Source organism: Gossypium hirsutum, chromosome D07 (assembly GCF_007990345.1).
Source record: "Gossypium hirsutum isolate 1008001.06 chromosome D07, Gossypium_hirsutum_v2.1, whole genome shotgun sequence".
Lineage (NCBI taxonomy): Eukaryota > Viridiplantae > Streptophyta > Magnoliopsida > Malvales > Malvaceae > Gossypium > Gossypium hirsutum.
In genome coordinates this window covers 21,156,835-21,178,954 of record NC_053443.1, presented here as the reverse complement: position 1 = coordinate 21,178,954, position 22,120 = coordinate 21,156,835, and the positions used below count along the sequence as shown (strand labels likewise).

The 22,120-nt window shown below is 34.0% G+C and overlaps 1 pseudogene; it reads right to left on the bottom strand.

The window, feature by feature from the left end:
* Positions 1–8,312: 8,312 nt before the first annotated feature.
* LOC107956091 (pleiotropic drug resistance protein 3-like) lies at positions 8,313–20,149 on the bottom strand (annotated as a pseudogene).
* Between the last annotated feature and the right edge of the window lie 1,971 nt (positions 20,150–22,120).

The following is a 22,120-nucleotide window of genomic DNA, read 5'->3' as shown; positions in this document are numbered from 1 at the left end:
TGTAGCCAACCAGCTTCAGATTTCCTTCCTTGCTGTACCTTAAACCATAGCTCAAAGTGCCTTTGACATATCTAAGCACTCTCTTAGCAGCTTGTAAATGCTTTTTATTGCAACAATGCAAGAACCTTGAGAGCAATCCTACAGCATACATTATGTCTGGTCTAGTGGCAGTTAAATATAACAGACAACCAACTAGACTTCTGTAGGTTGTTTCACAAACCTTCTCAAAATCACCTTGGCTCGATAGTTTTTCTCCAACAGCAACAGGTGTTTTAGTTGCTTTACTGTTTTGCATGGAGAACTTGGTCAGAATCTTTGTGGCAAAGTTTCTCTGACTTAGAAATATCCCATTTTGTGCTTGAGTCACCTCCATTCCAAGGAAATAAGACATTTCCCCTAGATCAGACATTTCAAATACTTCTTGCATCTTGGTCTTGAAATCGACCAGCACTGCTCGATCTCCTCCTGTCACCAGCAGGTCATCAACATATAGGGATACAATGAGCTGTGTTTGTGTCCCTTGCTTCTTGACATACAGTGTTGGCTCACTCTTGCTTCGATCGAATCCCAAATTAGTCAAGTAGCCATCGATTCTGCTGTACCAGGCCTTTGGAGCCTGTTTTAAGCCATATAGGGCCTTCTTCAGTTTGTAGACCATATGCTCTCTGCCAGCTATCTCAAACCCTTGTGGTTGTTCAACATAGATCTCTTCATCTAAGAAACCATTCAGAAAGGCTGATTTCACATCGAGTTGATGGATCTTCCACTCGAGCTGTGCTGCTAAGGCAATCAGTAATCTGATAGTGTCTAGCCTGGCCACTGGTGCAAAGGTCTCCAGGTAGTCCAGGCCATACCTCTGACTGAACCCCTTGACCACTAGCCTTGCTTTCAGTTTGTTCAAGGTACCATCAGCATTTTGCTTGGCTTTGTACACCCATTTCACCCCAATTATCTTCCTTTTGACTGGCCTTTCAACTAATTCCCAGGTCTGGTTCTTCTCAATCATGCTAATCTCCTCAGCCATTGCCTGCTTCCACTCTTGCTGAGCTTCAGCCTCTTCAAAATTGCTTGGTTCAGCTATGGCTACATGAGCTCTTTCATAAATCTCAGTCAATGGTCTTGTTCCTCTAACTAGTTCATCATCAATGTCCATTTCAGGAACATTTTGATCTGGCTCAGCTTGATCTGCTGCAAGTCCTTCTGAAACTTCCTCAGGTTCATGTTTTTCCCAGTTCCAACATGACTTTTCATCAAATACCACATCCCTACTGACTGACACTTTCTTTGTTGAAGGATCCAAGATCCTATAGCCCTTCTTAACAGTGCTGTAGCCCACCAAAATACCAGGTCGAGCCCTTTCAGACAATTTGTCCCTTTTGACAGCAGGTACATGAGCATAACAGATGCATCCAAAGACCTTCAGATGAGCCAGTGATGGCTTGAATCCAAACCAGGCTTCGAATGGAGTCTTCTGATCCAAGGCATTGGTTGGAAGCCTATTTTGAATGTAGTTTGCAGTGTTAACTGCCTCTGCCCATAGTGCTTTAGGCAGATTCTTCTGAATCATCAAGCACCTGGCCATATCCATCAAACTCCTATTCTTCCTTTCACTTACACCATTTTGCTGAGGTGTATATGTGTTGGTAAGTTGATGTTTGATGCCTACCTTATCACAGAAGGCTTGGAACTGAGCTGATGTGTACTCAGTCCCATTATCAGACCTTATGGACTTCAGCTTGCAACCTGTTTCAGTCTCAGCAGCAGTCTTGAACTTCCAAAACACTGAGGCCGCCTCTGATTTCTGTTTTAGGAAGTAAAGCCAGCAATATCTTGAAAAATCATCAATGAACAGTATGAAGTACCTGTTTCCACTTAATGACTCAGTCCTCATAGGGCCACACACATCAGTGTGCACCAGTTGGAGTTTTTCAGAGGCTCTCCAGGCTTGATTCGAGGGAAATGGGAGTCTGGCCTACTTTCCTAGCTGACACACTTCACACACATCATCATGATCCACTGAGTTGATGAAGTTTTCAGCCAAGTCCTCTCTGACCATTCGAGCCATCGATCTGAAGTTGGCATGTCCCAGTCTTTGATGCCAAAGCTTGGATTCATCTGATGTGACTGTGTAGGCAATGTCTGACTCCCTGGTCCAGTCAACTACAAAGCTCTTATTAGCCATAGGAACTGCCATCAGCTTGGATCCACTTGGATCATTGATTTGGCATTGGTTGTCTTTGAACACAACAGAATAACCTTTCTCCAGCAACTGAGCTATGCTGAGCAGGTTTCTGTCAATTTCAGGCACCAAAAGCACATTTGAAATCACTTTGGCACCTGTGGGGGTGCATATCAGCACATCACCCTTGCCTTCAGCTTGAATAAAATGTCCATTTCCTATCTTGACTTTAGTTCTGCAGCTTCTGTCTAAAGACTTGAAGATTGCAGCATCAGGTGTCATGTGGTTGGTGCATCCACTGTCTAGAAGCCAACCAGATGAGAACCTTTCTTGAGCAGCTGAGCATAACACAGCAAAGACTTGCTCCTCTTGGTCACTGTCCTCCTTAGCTATTCGAGCCTCAGCTTTCTTCTGTTGAAACTGACTCTGCCTTGATTTGGCCTTGCTCTTGCAGACTCTCTCAACATGACCCTTCTTTTTACAATGCTGACATACAGCATCTGGATTGAACCAGCATTTTTCTTTTGGATGACCAGCCCTTCTGTAGTGCTTGCAAGTCTGACCCTCTTTTCTTGCAACATCAGTCCTTGGCTTGTCTCTCCAGGCCTTCTTGCCTTTGTAGGCAGTGTTTGTTCTTGCCTGAAAGGCACCTTCTTGATGCTCCTCCAGTCTGCTTGCTCTTCTTTGCTCTTGAGCATATAAAGCATTGATCAACTCTGTCAGGGAGATGGTGTACAGGTCCCTTGAGTCCTCGAGAGATGAGATTTTTGCCTCATACCTCTCGGGCAGAGTTGCAATAACCTTCTCCACTATCCTAGCTTCCTTGAGCTACTCTCCAAGGAGCCTTATGCTGTTAACCACAGCCATAATCCTGTCAGAGTACTGCTTGATAGTTTCTTCTTCCTTCATCTTCAAATTCTCGAAATCTCTCCTTAAGTTCAGCAACTGTTGCTGGCTTGTCCTCTCTGTCCCTTGAAACTCCTCTTGCAACTTGTCCCAGGCTTGTTTTGGTGATTCACAGGCCATAATCCTTGTGAAAATCACATCTGACACTGAGTTCTGGATGCAAGACATGGCTTTGTGCCTCTTGGTCCTCTCATCAGCATGCTGCCTGATTTGAGCCACTGTTGGATTGCCTCTAAGTGGCTCTGGTTCAACATCTGAGTTGACTACCTCCCACAGATCGAAAGCTTGTAGGTAGGTCTTCATTTTAACCACCCATATGTGGTAGCCTTCTCCATTGAAGACTTGAGGTGCAGCTGGTGAAAAGCTTGATGAAGCCATGAATTTGTATAACAGATCCCTTAAGAAATAGGCTCTTGATACCAATTGTTGGAGCTAAGTGCAACAAATAGCAAGGTTCAACAAAAAGCTTGCCGAGCAAGAATCGAGACTTGCGGCAGAAACAAAGAAGAAAAATGAAATAAATTTTAAGCAAAGCTAAAATAGAGAGTATATGGATGAAATCTTGATTGAATTCATTCATTTTTTTTAAATGGCATAAAGCCTATTTATACAAGCTTACAACTTGACAACTTAGTTGGAATACAACTAAGTTTCATCATTACATCCACTTAAAATAAATCACCACCTACTACCACTAACAAACTTAGTTGGAATACAACTAAGTTTCATCATTACATCCACTTAAAATAAATCACCACCTACTACCACTAACAAACTTAGTTGGAATACAACTAAGTTACATCATTACATCCAAATAATAATAATAATAATAAAACATGTGATTGCTACATGCTAACCATTGCTTCAATACATGGACTGAGTAGAATGATTGATATAGAGAGAAAACATTCGATTCGCTGTCATATTAACTTGAGCGATTAATCCTAATTTTTCATTTAGGACTTGGCACACCCCATTCTTGATTATGATCTCGTAACCCTTCTCTTGCAGCTGGCCAATACAGCAAGAAAATAAGTATTGAGCAAACCACATAAATTAACTTTGGTGTCAATGAGCAGAGAATTGTTTTAACTACAACCACATCCTCTATTCTCTCCCCAAATGTTCTCATCTTGCTGATGACGGCCATCGTTCTTGAAAAGAAGTCAGAGACGGACTCCCCAAATTTCATCCAATGAATTTCAAACTCTGAGCGAAGTGCTTGAAACTGTTGCCTCCTTGCTGTAGCTGATCCTTGGAATTTCTTTTCCATCGAATCCCAAATTCCCTTTGATGTATCTTTGAAAATGATGGTTTCCAAGGCTAAACGGTCAATCGCTTGGAAAAGATAATTCTTTGCCTTAAGATCCTTCAATTTCAAAGCGTCAATTTCTGTTTTCTATGCATCCGTTGCTGTTGTGCCCTCAACCAACTCTGGTATTCCTACAGAAACAACTTGCCAGTACTCCTTAGATCTGAGAAAATTTTCCATCAACATATTCCAATGATTATAGTGACCATCGAAGTAGGGAATCATTGGTTGTACAAAATTATCAGAGACCATTTTTTTAAACTATCGTTCACCTTTTTTTTACACAGCTTTGACATCACTATTACTGTTAAGTGAGCAGCAAATATAACAGTAGATGAAAGAGAGAGTATTTGGAAGGAAATCAACTTGTTTGTTCAATAAGCAAAAAGCCTTTTTAAATAGGCTATACAGCTAACAAAGAAAAATAGAAATATGCAAAACTAACTCCTATAATCTTGGAAAGTATATCAACTTAAATCAAATACTAACTATTGCCTGTAGACTAGGGCATAATAAACTAGTGCAAATATCTAACAACAACGTTTTATTTGTAGTTTATATTTGTTGGGTTGAATAATAATAATCGAAAGATAAGGCTTAGATTCTGGAAGTTGAGTTGTGGGTGAATTAGTTGATAAGATGAATATGGAGAGATGAAGAAGAAAAGAGAGGGAGAGATGAGATTTTTATTTTAGTTCAATTTAATTTTTATTTAATATTAATTTTAAATGTTCTTATTTGATTGAAAATGTTGCATATCATAATTTGATTGATTCAAGGGGTTTTTTTTATGAGAGTTAATAGTTAGACTAAAAGTGGCAATAGTATCATAGTTTAAGTATCACTTTTGACAGAAAAAAAGTTTATGTACCAACTTGAGAAAAATGATATAATTTGAGTACCAATTGATGGATTAAGCCAAATAAAAATAAAAATAAAAAAAAGATATATTTTTAAAATTTAAAAAATAAATATCAAATTTAAAAAATATAAATATCAATGATATAATTTTATTTTTCAAATCCTGCATATTTTTTTAATCACAATTAATTATTTCTTTTATATATTTTTAAATTTTTATTTCCTACCTCAAGTTATATATCAAAAGAAAAAGATATTTTTTTATGCGAAAAAAGATTATTTATTAAACCTAAAAAAATAGTAGATGGAGTAACTTCTTCAAAGATTTTTCTTTTGTTATTTCTTTTAATCCAAATTCTTTTGTTACTTAAAAGAATACTAGAAAATCTTAGTATTTGAGTTTTTTTAATATGGTATTTGTGTTGTTATTTTTGTCTAGTGTGGTACTTATATTTAACAAAAGTTATATATTTTAGTACATAAAGATAACAATGTTAATTTTTGTGTGTGTTTAATTCGGGTTTTAGGGTTAATTTGATGAAAGTTAATTGTTAATATTATTATCTTTGTATTTTCATGATTTTTTTAATAGAATAAATTTAACATTAATTGCGAATCTGTTTAATTTTGCATTTAATTTGTCAAATACTGATAGAAGTACTTTTATTTTAGTTTTATGGTTGATTTGATAAAAATTAATTGCTAACATTATTAGCTAATTATGAAATTTATCAAATATACTCTACCACAAATTGAAAATTAAAAACTTAACACTGTTAGCTTCAAATACCAAAACATATATTTTTTTGTCAAATATAAGTACTATGTTGGACTAAAAAATAACATAAGTAGCACATTTAAAAAGTGTTAAACTTAAGTACCAAATTATGTATTAGATTATTTATACATTCAATTTGTATTATGTAGTATTTAAATAATTTTTTGACATTTTTTTATTCAAATTGATGTTTAATTAATTTATTTTCAGTAAAAAAAATCTTTATTATTAGTATAAATTAAAATTAGAGTAATTTGAAAATCGCGGGCAGTGCGTGGAGGGGGATGGGCAAGGTCCACTCATTGGCCTGGCTTACATTCCGCCTCAGGATGTCTGTATAAAGTTTTTATTTGTAACTAATTGGTCCAAATTTTTAATTCAAAGCCTAATCCAGCTCACTTCTACTATCTCAAATATTGCCTATTGAATTAAATACCACACATTTAGAGGAATTAAAGAACGGCCTAACTCTCATGAGCAGCTTTTACCCAGGGATTGGAACTTTCTTAATACCGAAGTAATGTTAGGAAGAGCAGTTGTTGGAGGAATGGTACGCGATGGTACTGGTGTTTGGGTGATTGGTTAGGGAATTATTCAATTTTTGACGCAAAACTTTAGGGGCTTAAAAATAATCCAACGTAGAGGTCATAGCAATGTGATTATTTAATCAGATAATTTGGACGTAGCCAAAGTTATTTATGGCAATATTTCGAAGATCTCAAACTCTGCCCTGATCAAAAAAATATACCGTATTTTGTCCAAGAAAGTCAATGGACTTTAAGATGTATCCTCAGGGGGAGAACCAATTTGCTGCCTATCTTATCAAATTAGCCTTTAAAAGAAAGAAGGATTTACAGCTGGTTGACACTCCTCCAGATGCAGTGTTAAATTTCCTTAAATCAAATAAATAGATGAATTTTTGTACCTCTTGAATATTTCATGTAATTTAATTTTATTATGTCTCTTTTCACCAAAAAAAAAACCGCCTAACTCAAACAACTTGACTAGTAAAACTTCACAAATAGAGATTTATTATAGTATATGGATTTGTCAAATTTAAAAATAACTTAATTATTTATAATGTATTTACGTTTCTAAATAGTTTTACGGTTATTTTTGTAATTCAAATCTAAATTCTACCGTGGATACCCATAAATATCAAAGTTTAATAATAATAAAAAAAAAGCATTCTGAAAAATAACTTTTGAAAACAATTATTTTGAAAAATAATTAAAATCTTCCCAATATCCAGCTAGAAACCTAACTTTCTCTATGGGTCTAAGGTTCTTGCTTAGTGACGGTAGGAGAGGTATCTTTGTAACCATTATTTTATCTCTACTTTTTGATCTATGCTTTTGGTGGGGTTAAATTATAGAGTAAAACACTCTAAATATTTTTTTTTGTATATTAGGAACTTAATCTTCTTATTTTTATTTTCATGAATTTAGTCATTTGACGTTTGAATCTAAAAATTCAGTTTCAGTTGCTAATACTATTAAAATTCTTTTGTGGAATCTGCTGTATGACATTTAGAAATTAAAAACAATACTCACTTGATAGTCATGTAACAGAAAAATAACAATGAACTTGAGTTTAACAAAAAAAATTTAACAATTCATAAAAATTTATGTCAACATTATGATCAGAATAAAACATTTAGACTAACTCATAACATTACAAAAATTAAATCTCAACAAAACAATGGACAAGTGTTATGTGAGCGCCAAAAGCAATGGGCACATGTAGTGTTAGAAGATCAAAACGTTGGATTGTAGCACAGTTTCATTTGGAATTTTTACAAGCAAATATGGAGCATATTGCATATTGCAAATGTAATTACTTTTGAATTATTTTCCCGCTTCATAAAAAATTTCAAGTTACAAATACTGAACCATAAATTTAAATACAGTAAAATGATTCTTACTATTATTTGTTGTATATAGATAACACAGTTCACTTATTAAATAAATATTTTTTCATTTAATAGAAAAATAACGATTTCAATAAACATCTCATCAATAAATTTGAATCCCTCTATTAAATATTAAAAGTATAATAGATAATAATTGATACACTATAAATAGAATTTTTAAATTTCGAATTAAAAGGTTGACAAGTATCTTATAAGATATTAAAAAAAACATTGTTACTTTAATGGCATGAACATTGTTGTTAATACAAGATAATATGGGTTAAGTGTGTTTTAATGGGAAAAAGGAAAGAAGAAATAGGGTAGTGTTGGCTAATTTGCTATGTAAATCTTGAAGAGCAAATTCTTATGCAAGATAAACTTTATTTTAACATGAGTTTATAGATAAAGATGTCTCGGAATTTAGAAGGTAGCAATAGCATGACGTTATTTACAGTTCACCTCCTTTGGAAGTTAAGCTTAGCCATAAAATATGTAAAAATGGAGGCAAAGAAAATCGGGTAAGCACACAGTAAAATAGCTGTAAGGGGCAGATCCTCATGTTTGAACCCATAGTGATTTTCTAAGAACGTACTGATAGTTTTGCGTTCTCCAAATGCTATGATTTCCTTATTTATATCTCCATATTGAGAAGTAAGGAGACCTCTCAGTACCCAAGAAGTTGGAACCATCCAATAGAACCAAACCCACCATTTAGGCAACACCTGCAAGAGTCAAATGCATCATATTTCAAAGTAGACCTCTTAATTTCACTTTGTACTATTTCAAATTCTTATTTGCATATCAAAATGTAGCCAACAGATGAGCTTATATTTGAAAGGACAAAAAAAAAAAAAAAGGAAAAGAATTGTAGTTTTGGTTTAGCAAAATATGAAATAGGCTTACAGGTTGTGGTATGAGAAAACCAGAGAACAAATTCACAATCATGATCCAGTAACTCCCAAATACTGAGGCCATTTGGTAAGTTGGAGACAAAGAAACAATGGCCATGCCCATGTATTTGTAGGTGAGCAAAGTACAGAAAATGTTATAGCAATACCAAGATACTTTGAAAGCTGATCCATACAAGTTGACTGTCGGATATGAAATTATCAAGAACAAAGTTGCTTCAAGGAAAACATATGGTATTTCAATTATGACCTGCAATTGCAAAAGTGAAATTCTTTATCAACCTATTGGGAACCCAAAATAAGTAGGATGTAGGAGTAGTTTTGGACCTGTGCTAACGAATGTACTTTAGACGAGTACATTCCAACAAACCGTTCTCTGTACTCGATAGTCCGCTGACTAGTTATGATTGGAAGAGCCGAAAACAAGTTGCTTGCTCCAATGCAAACCATAAAAACATATGTTGATCCCATTATGTTGAACAAATCCTGGTCATTATCTCTTCAAGAAAGAGGATCATGATTTCAACACAATGTCATATGCTTAAATTTAAACAGTAATAACTCAGCTTTTGGATAAACTCTCTATGCATATTCTTTAACCAAATTCAAACACTAAAATAAGTGATAAGAAATCATTGTAACAGTGATTTTGGTTGCATATTTTAGGGGTAGAAAGAAAATCTTGATGATGATGATCCAGGGATGAAAAAAGAAGTATATTTCTGAATTATCTTTCGTGGGGAGTTTAAGTGTTTAACAGAGAGGAGATATATAAATACCAAAATTTAGAGAAATTTTCAAGTAGCTTACACTTTTTGCCCTTTGTTCCAAAGAAGTGCTCCATATAACACAGATGATACCATGGCTAATATCATGCGCCCCAAGTTATATGTGGGGTTTCTCCAATAAGACAAATGTTGCTTCCAGAGGCATGCTTTGAATTGTTCCCATCTATTTTGTGAAAAGCGTGTAGAAAAATGTAGTTCCTTTGAACCCTGTGCTGGAACTCTCAACTCTTGAACTAGCTCTTTGTTTCTCCTACTAAAAAAATTTCCAATATTAAGTAGTGGAAATATATTATTTCTAAGCATTTTATATCTTCCTTTTTATTTTGAGGGGTGATTGTATGATTCAAAGGTCCTAAACATATCGATTATGGTCAAGCTTAAAGGTCATAAAAAGTGGTTTGACTTATCATGGTGAACTTACTGATACAAATGAGATTCTTTGTAGATATGGGCAAAATCCACTCCAAGTTCAGCTTCAGAAGAAGGATTTGTGACCTCTAACATCCACGTCGCTGGATTGTAGTTGTCTTTTATTTTCGGCACCCCTGGTATTCCCTACTTGAAGTTTTTTAAAAGCATTAGTATATATTTTTCTTATTGATTTGGTTGGTGGATGAGTCCAGAATCTACGGGATGTTAATTTGGATTACCTCAAAGTATTCGATAAGCTTACAAGAATTCTGGCCAAGTTCTCCGGAATATATTATTTGCCCCCCTCTTTTCATCAAAATAATCTGCAAGATGCATTTATGATATGCGAAATAGAATAATCATGCCAGCCAGGAAGGATCAAAGTTATAACCTCATAATGACTTTGTCAGATAGCAAGTATATGTTGAGAACAACTTTTGGAACAAGAGTTTAACAAAATAAAACATTTATGCATGCATCAGTTAGTTACCTCGTCGAATGCCTCAAAGATGTCTATACTTGGCTGATGAATGGTACATACAATGGTCCTCCTAGTATTAACTATATTCTTCACCACTCGCATGACAACGGCAGCTGCTCTAGCATCTAAACAGGAGGTGGGTTCATCCATAAATATTATTGATGGATTAGAAACAAGCTCTACTGCTATAGTAAGTCGTTTGCGTTGCTCTGCTGATATGCCACTAACACTAGGGACGCCAACTAAAGCATTTTGGATTTCATCAAGCTCAATCATTTGAAGGACCTCTGACACAAATTCCTGTTAAATGCCAGAATCAAGTACGCCTTTTGATAAACTTTCATGGTAAGACGAGAAGTTCTGTCTTGTAATGACTTCATGTTTGATGTCTTGCAAAATGACTTAATGGTTGATGTTATAAATCATATTGGTTTATGAGGATTTCCATAAAGTTTGGGCACTCTTACCAATCTTTTCTGCCTAGGAATCTCTGCTGGTAGGCGTAACCAAGCTGAGAATATCACTGATTCCTTTACTGTTATTTGTGGAGAGTGTACATCAGTTTGCTCACAGTACCCCGATACTCTTGCATATGTCTCTTGGACTTTGGGGTATCCTCCAACTCTTATATCCCCTTCAGTATAGCCTCCAGTTTTTCTTCCAGATAGAACATCCATCAGTGTTGTCTTGCCAGCTCCACTGGCACCCATCAATGCTGTAAGAACTCCAGGTCTAAATGCACCGGAAATATCTTGAAGAAGATGTAGTTTCTTATTTAAGACTTTCTCTCTAAATTTCTGGAAAACAAATAAGACAAATTGAAAATATTTCTAATCACATTGAAAATATTAAGGATTCTGTTGATAAATCAATTTGTTACCTTGGGAGTATCCACAAAGTAATGCACATTCTCAAATGATAGTGTTATAGGCACAAAAGGTAAAACCATACTCGTAACTTTTGATGCTACACGAACACCAGGCAATTGGTTTTCTTGGATGGAATTGCTCAAATCTTCTTTTCTTTTCAGATAAGAGAACCTTTTATGAGAAACAATAGCTTGAGATGTCCCAGTCTTTTGTGCTGCACGAATTATCATTCCTCAAACATAACTTAGAACTACAAATGATTAAATTCTTCAAATTTTTATTTTTTTATCATTTTTTTCTTGAATCCACATGAAATCAAACTTACGCTTTGAATAAGTAAGAGCTAAGGTGAATGCAGTGTTAACAAGAAACCACATTCCCATCAAAGCTGCAACTGATATCCAGTAGAAGTGTTCACCAAAGTTTAGCCCACGTTTTAGTAGAGTCTGATGCCCCAAAGTCTCATTTGAAGATGAAAGCTGAAAGGGAACAACACGACCAGAGAACATGGAATAATAAGTGCTGATGTTTTGACCTTTAATTAAATACAACCATGGGTAATTTTACTTCTTTTACCTTTTGCCACCTCGGAGACAGAAATTCATTCACTGAGATTCCTATTTCTGCATATGAGACAGGGGAGATCCAAAAGCCCCATTTTATCCAAAAAGGCATCGATGCTGCAGTGAGGAAACGTCTATTATAATTACATGAATACTTTGCAAAAACTGAACTTAGAATTTCTTCATGCTAATAAGGTTGGCCTTACACAGGGGTATTATGAAGCCACTAAATAATAATGTTGCCATCACTGTAAATTGACTAACAATTGATGCAACGGATAGTGTTTGAAATACAACAGCAATCAATCGAAAAATTGAGAGTGCCACTTGATGAAGAAGGAACTGGATAAAAAGCTGACGGAAGAACCTAAAAGTAACATATGGACTTAGAAAACTGATTGAAAATTATATTTCTAACATAACAGTAGAAAAATTTCCAAACCTTTCTGGTTCTGGACTGTAGCCAACCCCAAAATATGTAAGAGTTGTCCAAAGAAAAGTATCTAAAAATGAGAATGGAATCTTTAGAATAGCAGAAGGAATCGAATAAGCCCATGAAGGATAGAAGTAAAAATCTCTTTGCTTGTAGAATATGCCAAGCCTGGAGTTAGTAAGTGCCAACTCTGGAATTCCAATGGTCAGAAGTCTCAAAAGACCAAAAAATAAGCAAGCCATGAACTTGCTTGCATGGAACTCATCAATCTTCATTCGAGTGCGTATAAATATTGACACAGCTACCAATGCCACAAAAATAAGCTACAAGAAGAAACCACCCAAGGCGTGTAAAAGTATGTTTATTAATAATTTTTCATATCCACATTGATTCATAAATCAATAGTCATGCTACCTGTGATGATTTGAGCACATACAAACACGAGTTACGCTTGGTAAGAAGCCATTCCCTAGACAAACATGCTTTGAATAACTCCCATTTTCCCAATGAATGGATGTTAAATGACAAAGCATTCTTGTGATTCTCAGTTTTGTTGAAGGGTGTGTAGATTTCTTCATGTAGCCTCTGTCCTACATGAAACTCCTTGAATGCAGCTATAAATTTGTGAGTAGAAAAATAACTATAAGGTCGGTCCCTATGAAACCAGTATTGTGCTTGATCTTTTTCGGAGAGTACCTATTGTTGAATAAATCCATTTTAAAACAATGTTTCAAGAATTCAATGCAAATGTTTTATACTTTGAAATACATACTTCTTGCAAGAAGTCAGCGAGGCCTTTTCGTTGTGGGCACCTAAAGCCGCAATATTCAAAGAACTCTTGAACTTCACTCCGAGGTCCTTGGTATACAATTTTTCCTTCTGCCATTAGAATAATGTCATCAAAGAGTTCGAAGGTCTCTGGAGTTGGTTGAAGAAGTGAAATTAAAATCGTGGCCCCTGTTATATGGGCCTATTGTTGCAGACAGGTTACAATTTGAAAGGTGGTGGAACTATCTAAGCCGGTTGATATTTCATCCATAAAAAGTGATTTGATCGGACCAACCATCATTTCCCCTGTTAAATGAAAACATTAAGCAATTATTACAAATTACAAAAAAAAAAAGAAGAAGAAGAAGAAGCAATTATCACAATAATTTAATTTTCTAACTAGTAATTTTGCTGATCATATTTCATGAGTTTGCTTTTATCACACTTTCTTTTTCCTTTTTATGGATTTTGCTAATAAAGTGCCATAAGGACATTTTCTAAAATCGTTACTTATGGTAATCTTCACTAAAATTATGAATAAAGTTTTCAATATTTATATTGAATAGAATATCTTTTCTGTTGAAGATATATATATCGATGTACATCACCCTACACTAATTAACATTTTACTATAAGTAATATATTGACTAACAAGTTTGCTTGGATATACCACTAATGTCTGCCTTTAAGCATCTAGTCTTCATATGTTTTGTAAGTGAACTTGATACGAGTCACAAAAGCCCAAATTCTTGAAGGCGAGGCCCAATAAGCAAATTCCCAGCCCAATCAAGAAATCCATCCATACTTAGTTGAAAATCAGGCCAAATTGTCAAAGTGGCCCAAGTTGTAAAGTTTTATTTTTATTTATTTATTTATTTATTTTACTTAGTTTAAATTTTTATATTCAGTCCAAGAGTCCCAAATAAAAGACCCTTGGCCGAATTTCCATATTAAAATAATTAGGAGTTTTTTTTTTTAGTTTTAGTTTTAGTGTTCTAATTAAATTAGGAAAACATTTGAAAGGCCTATTTATATGGCTTGGCCAGCCACCCTACATTATATTACAATTACATTGAAAATTTCAGATTTGATTTGAGTGAAAATTCTCTTTGAGTTCTTCAAGGATTTTCTCTTGAGTTTTCTTTAGAAGTTGTTTTAACAATCTTTTTTATTGTGGGAGCCATCTTCAACCTTCTTCTTGCCATTGATATTCTTTGGAGGGGAGATTAGAGCCGTTTGAAGGGAGTTGTGAGATCTTTCGAGATTTCAAGGCTTCTTAGGACTTATCTTTTAATTTCTTACTGTCAATTCTTTCTTTATTTCTACTTGTGCTGAATCATTATCTAATCTATTTTCTGTTCTTATTGTGTTTTCAGCCTTTTTCTATCTTAAGGAATCAGCCCAAAAATCCCCAATTTCTAGGGTTTTTCCATACTCTTTTTGGGTGAAATTAGATTGTCGAAATTTGGGGAAAACTATCTTGGTGTTCAATTGGGCAGAATCACAATCTCCTTGAGGGTTTCAAGAACCCTAACACTTATTTCTATTCTCAATTTGATTCTTTGCTGATTTGGGGATTTTATTTCAGATCTGAAAATTCAAAAATCTAATCTTTTAATTTTCTGTTTCGTTTCAGATCTAATTGTTTAGGGTTTTCGTAGGAGTTTCTCGTGACTTGGCAACTCGATCTTGGTCCGCGCGCAACCCTGTATCATTTGGTATCAGATTTTGGGCGTTTTGGGTGTTCTTGGTTGATTTCTAAACTGATCTCTATTTTTTAAATTACAAACAGGAGTTTTACCCAGAAAAATTTTCGAAAAAAAATTCATTTGAGTGGGTAAATGTTTTCTGATTGATCTGAAATTTTACATACATATTTTTGGCACTGTTATTGAATATAAAAAAATATTTCCCGCAAAAAAATAAGTCGAAAAAGTCAAAAAATTGAAAAAAGACGAAATCCAATAAAAAATTAAAAAAATATTCAGCGGGTTGAATTTGGTGCCCAAATTTTCCAGATCAAAAATTCAATATTTGAAGACATTCCAGATTTAATTTTGTGATTTTTGGAGATCGGGAACACCTCGAACGAAGTTGTCAAGTTACTCCGCAGTTTTTCGGGTTTTCTGTTTTCAGCAATTTTTATTGATTCTTAGCTGTAGGTTTTCATTTGTTTACCTTTATTCTTCCTTTACGTTATCTAACACCTTCTTGTTTCTTGTGTTAGTAGGATTTAAACGTGTGCACAACTTCTTCCTCGGTGCAACACGAATCAATTGGTGTCTCGTCAGTTTTTGGCATCCTAGTGCAAATTAGGATTCTTTGGTAGTTTGGTTCACACTCTCTAATTGGTTGATATAAACTCTGATAAAGAACTCACAAGATTGAATTCGACCTCATTGAGAATTTGATTTTTTCTTTTTGAGTGATTAACGGTGAGGTTTGATAACTTTTATTTTTGAGTGTTGAGTGTTTTGCAGGTTTTAAAAAAAAATGTCTACAGGTGATAATACTAGTGACATATTTAAAAAATTCCAACAACAGTTGGACGAACAGGCTGCTGCACTTCGAGCGTTGACTGCTACTATCAATGAGGTGCGGTTGAATCAAGAGCCTCAATATCGAGATCAAATTAAAGACGATGTGGATAACCAGCCTCCTGCTCATAGGCGCGCTCCTCGGCGTGTCCCTAGAACTGATTATGATCTTCATGATCGTGGACAACCCTCTTTGGCAAAACCAAAGAGCGAGCAGCAACGAGAACATCTCTTTCATACTCGCTGCCATGTACAAGGTAAGCTTTGTAGAGTTATTATTGATGGTGAAAGTTGCTCGAACGTAGCCAGCACGACGATGGTGGAAAAGCTTTGCTTAACCACTACCAAGCATCCACGACCTTATCAACTACAAGGGCTTACCAACGAAAGCCAATTTAAGGTCACTCAACAAGTGCGCATCGCCTTTTCTATCGGTAAATATCAAGATGAAGCCGTGTGCGACGTAGTACCTATTCAAGCCTGCCATTTATTGCTAGGAGAACCATGGCAACTGGATCGAAAAGTCACTCACGATGGTCGTACCAATAGGTATTCTTTCAAGCATCAAGGAAAGAAACTTACCTTAGTGCCGCTCACTTCGGAACAAGTCCATGAGGACCAAATCAAACTGAGAAATTCTGTTAAAACAAGTGAGGAAAAAGAAAAAGAGAATGAAAAAGAGCAAAAAGAGATTGAGAGTGAAAAGGAATGTGAAACAGAAAAGAAAATTGAAAAAGAAGTTGAAGAAAGAAGAGAAAATGAGTTAGAAAAAGAAACAAAAGAAAAAGACGAGGAAAGGCTAGTGAGGAATGTTTCCACTAACCAAGATATGAATTTTTCTTGTGTTGCTACTTTTCAGGTTCCCGAAAGATCGAAAGATAACTTTCAACTTCAATACCTCTCAAATGAAAGACGCTTTCATACGATCAACTTAAGCAAAGATGAAATCACACTACATGATCCCGAAGGTAAGCGAGGTAAGGAAATTTTAGAAACCGAGTCCAGTGCAGATTTGAAAATTATTGATAAAACTTTTGGTGACTTAGTTCTTAAAAGATCCCATCATTTTGATCCGATTAATTGTTACTCTTCGATTGTGGTTGATAAAGTCATTACGAAAAGAAGCGTGATTTGTTATTCTCTTGATTTACCTTGTGTAAAATCCTTGAATTTGTCCAAATCTGTTTTGGAGAATAAGGTAACGAAATTTGCCAAATTTGTTTTCAATTTATATTCTTGCCTTAAACAGTTTATGTGGTTGTACATGAAGTTTGAGTTCCATTTGACAAAGGTTAACTCAACAACGGAGATTCGACTACACTATGCCCCCGATGAACGAAGGTTTGTTTTAAATGAAAAAGGTAAAATCGACCCTTATTCTTTTGCTTATCGAGGTAAGATGCTTGAAACCTTTGAAACACTTTTGTACTCCTCGGATAGTGATAAAGATCGTGTTGATGAACACTTAGATCGAAACGTGCTTGACTGTCCTATTTTATTTATTGATGATCTATCTGTTTTGATGGTTGATAAAAAGATTCTTGTTTTTGATAATGCATGTGTGAGTGAATCTATAGACCGTCGATTAATGCATGGTATGATTATGCAACTCTGTGAACCATGTGAATCTTTTCAAATACCTACTTGTGACGATTATGTTTACCATTTGATTTATTACTCGCAATTTATTCATGGTTTGTGGGAACAATGTGAGACGACTGAATGCCTTAAAACATGTCCATCTTTGTTTCAAATATTTGACGAGGCAGTGGTGAGTAAATTAGATTGTTTGCATGGTAATCTGAATTTGTCCATTCACATGCGTTATACCTGTTCTATTATGCTTATAATTGGACTACAAGCTTGTTTGTGTTGCTATTTACTATTTCATGGCTATTCTTTTCAGTGGACTCAATTGCCATTACTCCCGTTCGATAGAGGAAAGTCGAGTTCATTTGATTTTTCAGATTCGAGGACGAATCTTTTTGAGGAAGGGGGGAATGATACGAGTCACAAAAGCCCAAATTCTTGAAGGCGAGGCCCAATAAGCAAATTCCCAGCCCAATCAAGAAATCCATCCATACTTAGTTGAAAATCAGGCCAAATTGTCAAAGTGGCCCAAGTTGTAAAGTTTTATTTTTATTTATTTATTTATTTATTTTACTTAGTTTAAATTTTTATATTCAGTCCAAGAGTCCCAAATAAAAGACCCTTGGCCGAATTTCCATATTAAAATAATTAGGAGTTTTTTTTTTAGTTTTAGTTTTAGTGTTCTAATTAAATTAGGAAAACATTTGAAAGGCCTATTTATATGGCTTGGCCAGCCACCCTACATTATATTACAATTACATTGAAAATTTCAGATTTGATTTGAGTGAAAATTCTCTTTGAGTTCTTCAAGGATTTTCTCTTGAGTTTTCTTTAGAAGTTGTTTTAACAATCTTTTTGATTGTGGGAGCCATCTTCAACCTTCTTCTTGCCATTGATATTCTTTGGAGGGGAGATTAGAGCCGTTTGAAGGGAGTTGTGAGATCTTTCGAGATTTCAAGGCTTCTTAGGACTTATCTTTTAATTTCTTACTGTCAATTCTTTCTTTATTTCTACTTGTGCTGAATCATTATCTAATCTATTTTCTGTTCTTATTGTGTTTTCAGCCTTTTTCTATCTTAAGGAATCAGCCCAAAAATCCCCAATTTCTAGGGTTTTTCCATACTCTTTTTGGGTGAAATTAGATTGTCGAAATTTGGGGAAAACTATCTTGGTGTTCAATTGGGCAGAATCACAATCTCCTTGAGGGTTTCAAGAACCCTAACACTTATTTCTATTCTCAATTTGATTCTTTGCTGATTTGGGGATTTTATTTCAGATCTGAAAATTCAAAAATCTAATCTTTTAATTTTCTGTTTCGTTTCAGATCTAATTGTTTAGGGTTTTCGTAGGAGTTTCTCGTGACTTGGCAACTCGATCTTGGTCCGCGCGCAACCCTGTATCAGAACTTATATAAATTTATCAGCGACCGGTATAGATTACAAGCACAAACCTGTCGTCAGCCTTTTCTTTTCACCGCCAGAGATTCCTTGGTTCATTGCATCTCCCACTATTGTATCAGCACAAATATCCAGTCCTAAGATCTAAAAATCATAAATGGCAGCAAAATCTTTAGGGAAAAGCCTATTAATTCGCAGCAAGACTTGGAAACTATGATGAAAGTCAAAATGAAGTGGACTACACTTAATTTGTTTATGCGAATAACCTTTAATATGTAGTCTGTCTGAAGTGTTCTCTTTAATCCTTCTACTGAAATTGCCTGCCACCATAGATTATTTTCAAAGACAGCAACAATGGAAATGGTCCATTACCGTGTTAGATAACTGAACCATATTCTTGTAAAACTGGTTACCTTCATATAGGTGTCTATATCAGGTTCAGGGATGATCCCAAGTTGCTTCTCCCGTCTACTGAGTTCTTTCAAAATATCTTCAAATCATAAACAAATTTAAATGATGAATATAATGGTAAGAAGGGTTGATTGTTAATGTAAGATGGAGAACAGAACAGTATACATGTACCTGCTCTGTTCCCAATGCCCTGACAACGTGCTGAGAAGTCGATTGTCTCTCTTACAGTCAAGTCAGAACAATGCAAGTCGTACTGACTTATATAAGTCGACGTTTTGTGAGGAACAAACTCACTGAACTTGTAACCATTATACGAAATTTCCCCTGAGACCTGAACTTAAAAAAACCCATCATAACTATTCTATCACGCATCCTTGAAGCCATGAACTGGTTAGCTAAGTAAGAAACGAACCTTGAGAGACGGGTCATGCTTCCCTCCAAGTGTCTGCAAAAAAGTTGTTTTTCCACAACCGGGAAGGCCAAGCAACAGCGTCATCCTGATTTAACATTAAGGTTTATGAACAATGTTATTGCCCAATTATTTCAAATGAAGAATAAAAAACCGAAAGGCACATCGTCGATATTTACCTGGACGGCTTTATGATGCCGCTCACATGGTCGAGAATCTTGATCTTGTTTGGTTGAGACACGCATCGATTAACGTTTCTAATAGCCTGCACAGCATAAAATATCTCCACATCACTAGGACCTTAGATCAATTATAATAATTGTGCATAATGGATTTCAATTTGGCATTGTTGGTTTAGAAAACGTGGGTATACAATGAATAATCATTTGTACTTATATTACACTTAAATGTACGGTATAATAATGAGAATTTCAAAAAAAAAAGTGCTACTTCAATACAAGTCAATCTAAAAAGTCAAACTATAATATGCAATGTCAAAAACTTACAGAGAATATGTTTGTGATGGTGTTCCAAAGAGTAGGCATATGGGGCTTTCCATGAACCACTTTACATTCTGCTTCTACATTCAGATTCTTGAATCTCACTTCGATTGTTGGCAGTTCCAAACCCACCCTATTGACTCCATGTCAGTTTTAATCATTAGAACTCCAAAATAATAATAATAATTTGGATAGCATCTGAATCTTTATATTGCAAATATTATAGATGTGAGGCTTTAATAGTTTGACCTGTGCCATCTTTTTCACTATTTTGGTGTCTCTGCTCGGTGGGTAAGGAAGGGAGAAATGAAGAGAAGAAAGGGGAAAAAATTATGTTTATACTTGTGCTTTTTATATTATGTATTTTATAATTTTTATATACGACTTTTTTTTATGTATCTTTTGTTAAATTCATTTATATCACATTCATTTTATTTTATGTCATCCCACATTTTAATTATTTTATTTTCATAATTTATCATCCTTAATTTTAAATTTACTTTCATAAAATAATAAAAGATTAAATGATAAATTGGTACTTAAAACTATAAATCTTTTCTTATTTTGGTTTTCTTTTTGTTAAAAGTGATACTTAAACTATTTTATTCCCAAATTAATATATATGTCACAAGTGTTAGTTAACAATGGTCAGTAATGATGTGGCTTAAATACATAGCGACACGTGATATAGAGAGCCACATAAGCACTTCCTCTTGACTGGGGGTGAGTATTTGATCGAGTCGAGTCGAATCGAGTCAAAAAACTTCAAGTTAGTCGAATTGACAAATCATATTTTAACAACCGAACTCAATTTGAATTTTTTTTTCAAATCAAGTCAAGTCGAGTTAACGAATCCTATTATTTATACTCAATGTTTCATTTACATAGGCAGATTATTTAACTGGTAGGCGAAGTACAAGATTATTTAACTACATAAATAATATAATGATTTTGCCTTTTAACTTAATATGTAAACATTTATCAAAACGAAATAGTTTTACCTTTTAACTTAATAGTTTTGACTTTTAACTTTAGAAAAAATAAACATTTATCAAAACGATATAATTTTGCCTTTTTTTTATTCAGAATTTCAAATAACTGGAATTGTGTAATTCATATTCGAGTTAAACCGAAAATTTTAATTTTTTTTATTCGAGTTAATCCGAATAACTCTAACTATTCAACTCAAAATTTAAATTTTTTATCGAGTTTTCGGATCGAATCTGATTTTGCTCACTCCTACTCTTGACTATCATTAATCGATCAACCCTGATCCATTCTTAATTTAAATATTTTTATTTTTTAAATTTATATATATTGAATTTTTTAATTTCATATAATTGTATATAATTTTTTTTATTTTATATAGTTTAAATATTATAAAAATGAACTTGTATAAATTTTTTAAAAAATATAATTTTTAAATTTTTATTTTGAATTTTTACTTTTTTTATTTTTAAAATTTATATATCTTTTAACTTTTTATATAAAGCTTTTTAATTTTAAATAATTAATATATCATAAAAATAAATCTCCATAAGTATATATATTTTTTAAATTTTATAAAATTTTCCTATATATTTGGAAATAATAAACTTAAATAAATGCACATAATAGCTTTTAATTGGTTGGAATTGTTTTAACGGATGTAATGGTTTGGAGTTATTTGGGTAACAAAAGTACCAATTCTAATAAAAAGTTAAGGTATTAATTTAAGAAAATTAATATAACTATGTACAAAATTATCATTTAAGTCAATATTAAAATGCGAGATGCAAATCAAATAATATTTTTCATCGACACAACTTTTGTATTTGTTAATGCCTTAATAATTCACTTTATGTATAGGTGAAATGTTAATTTCAACAATGAAATTTATTATATTTATACTGAAGTTTATCAAACAATATGTTAAAAATCAGTAATATGGTAAAAAAATTTTAAATAAATTTCAATTTCAATTTTTACATTAGAAATAGAAGTTTCTATTTGGATTAATTATTTGTTGTTTTGTGTAAAGTATAATTTATTGGTAATTATAACACATTTTTTAAGTAATAAAGTATTTGTAAATATTTAATGAAAAACGTATAGAAATAAAAAAAAT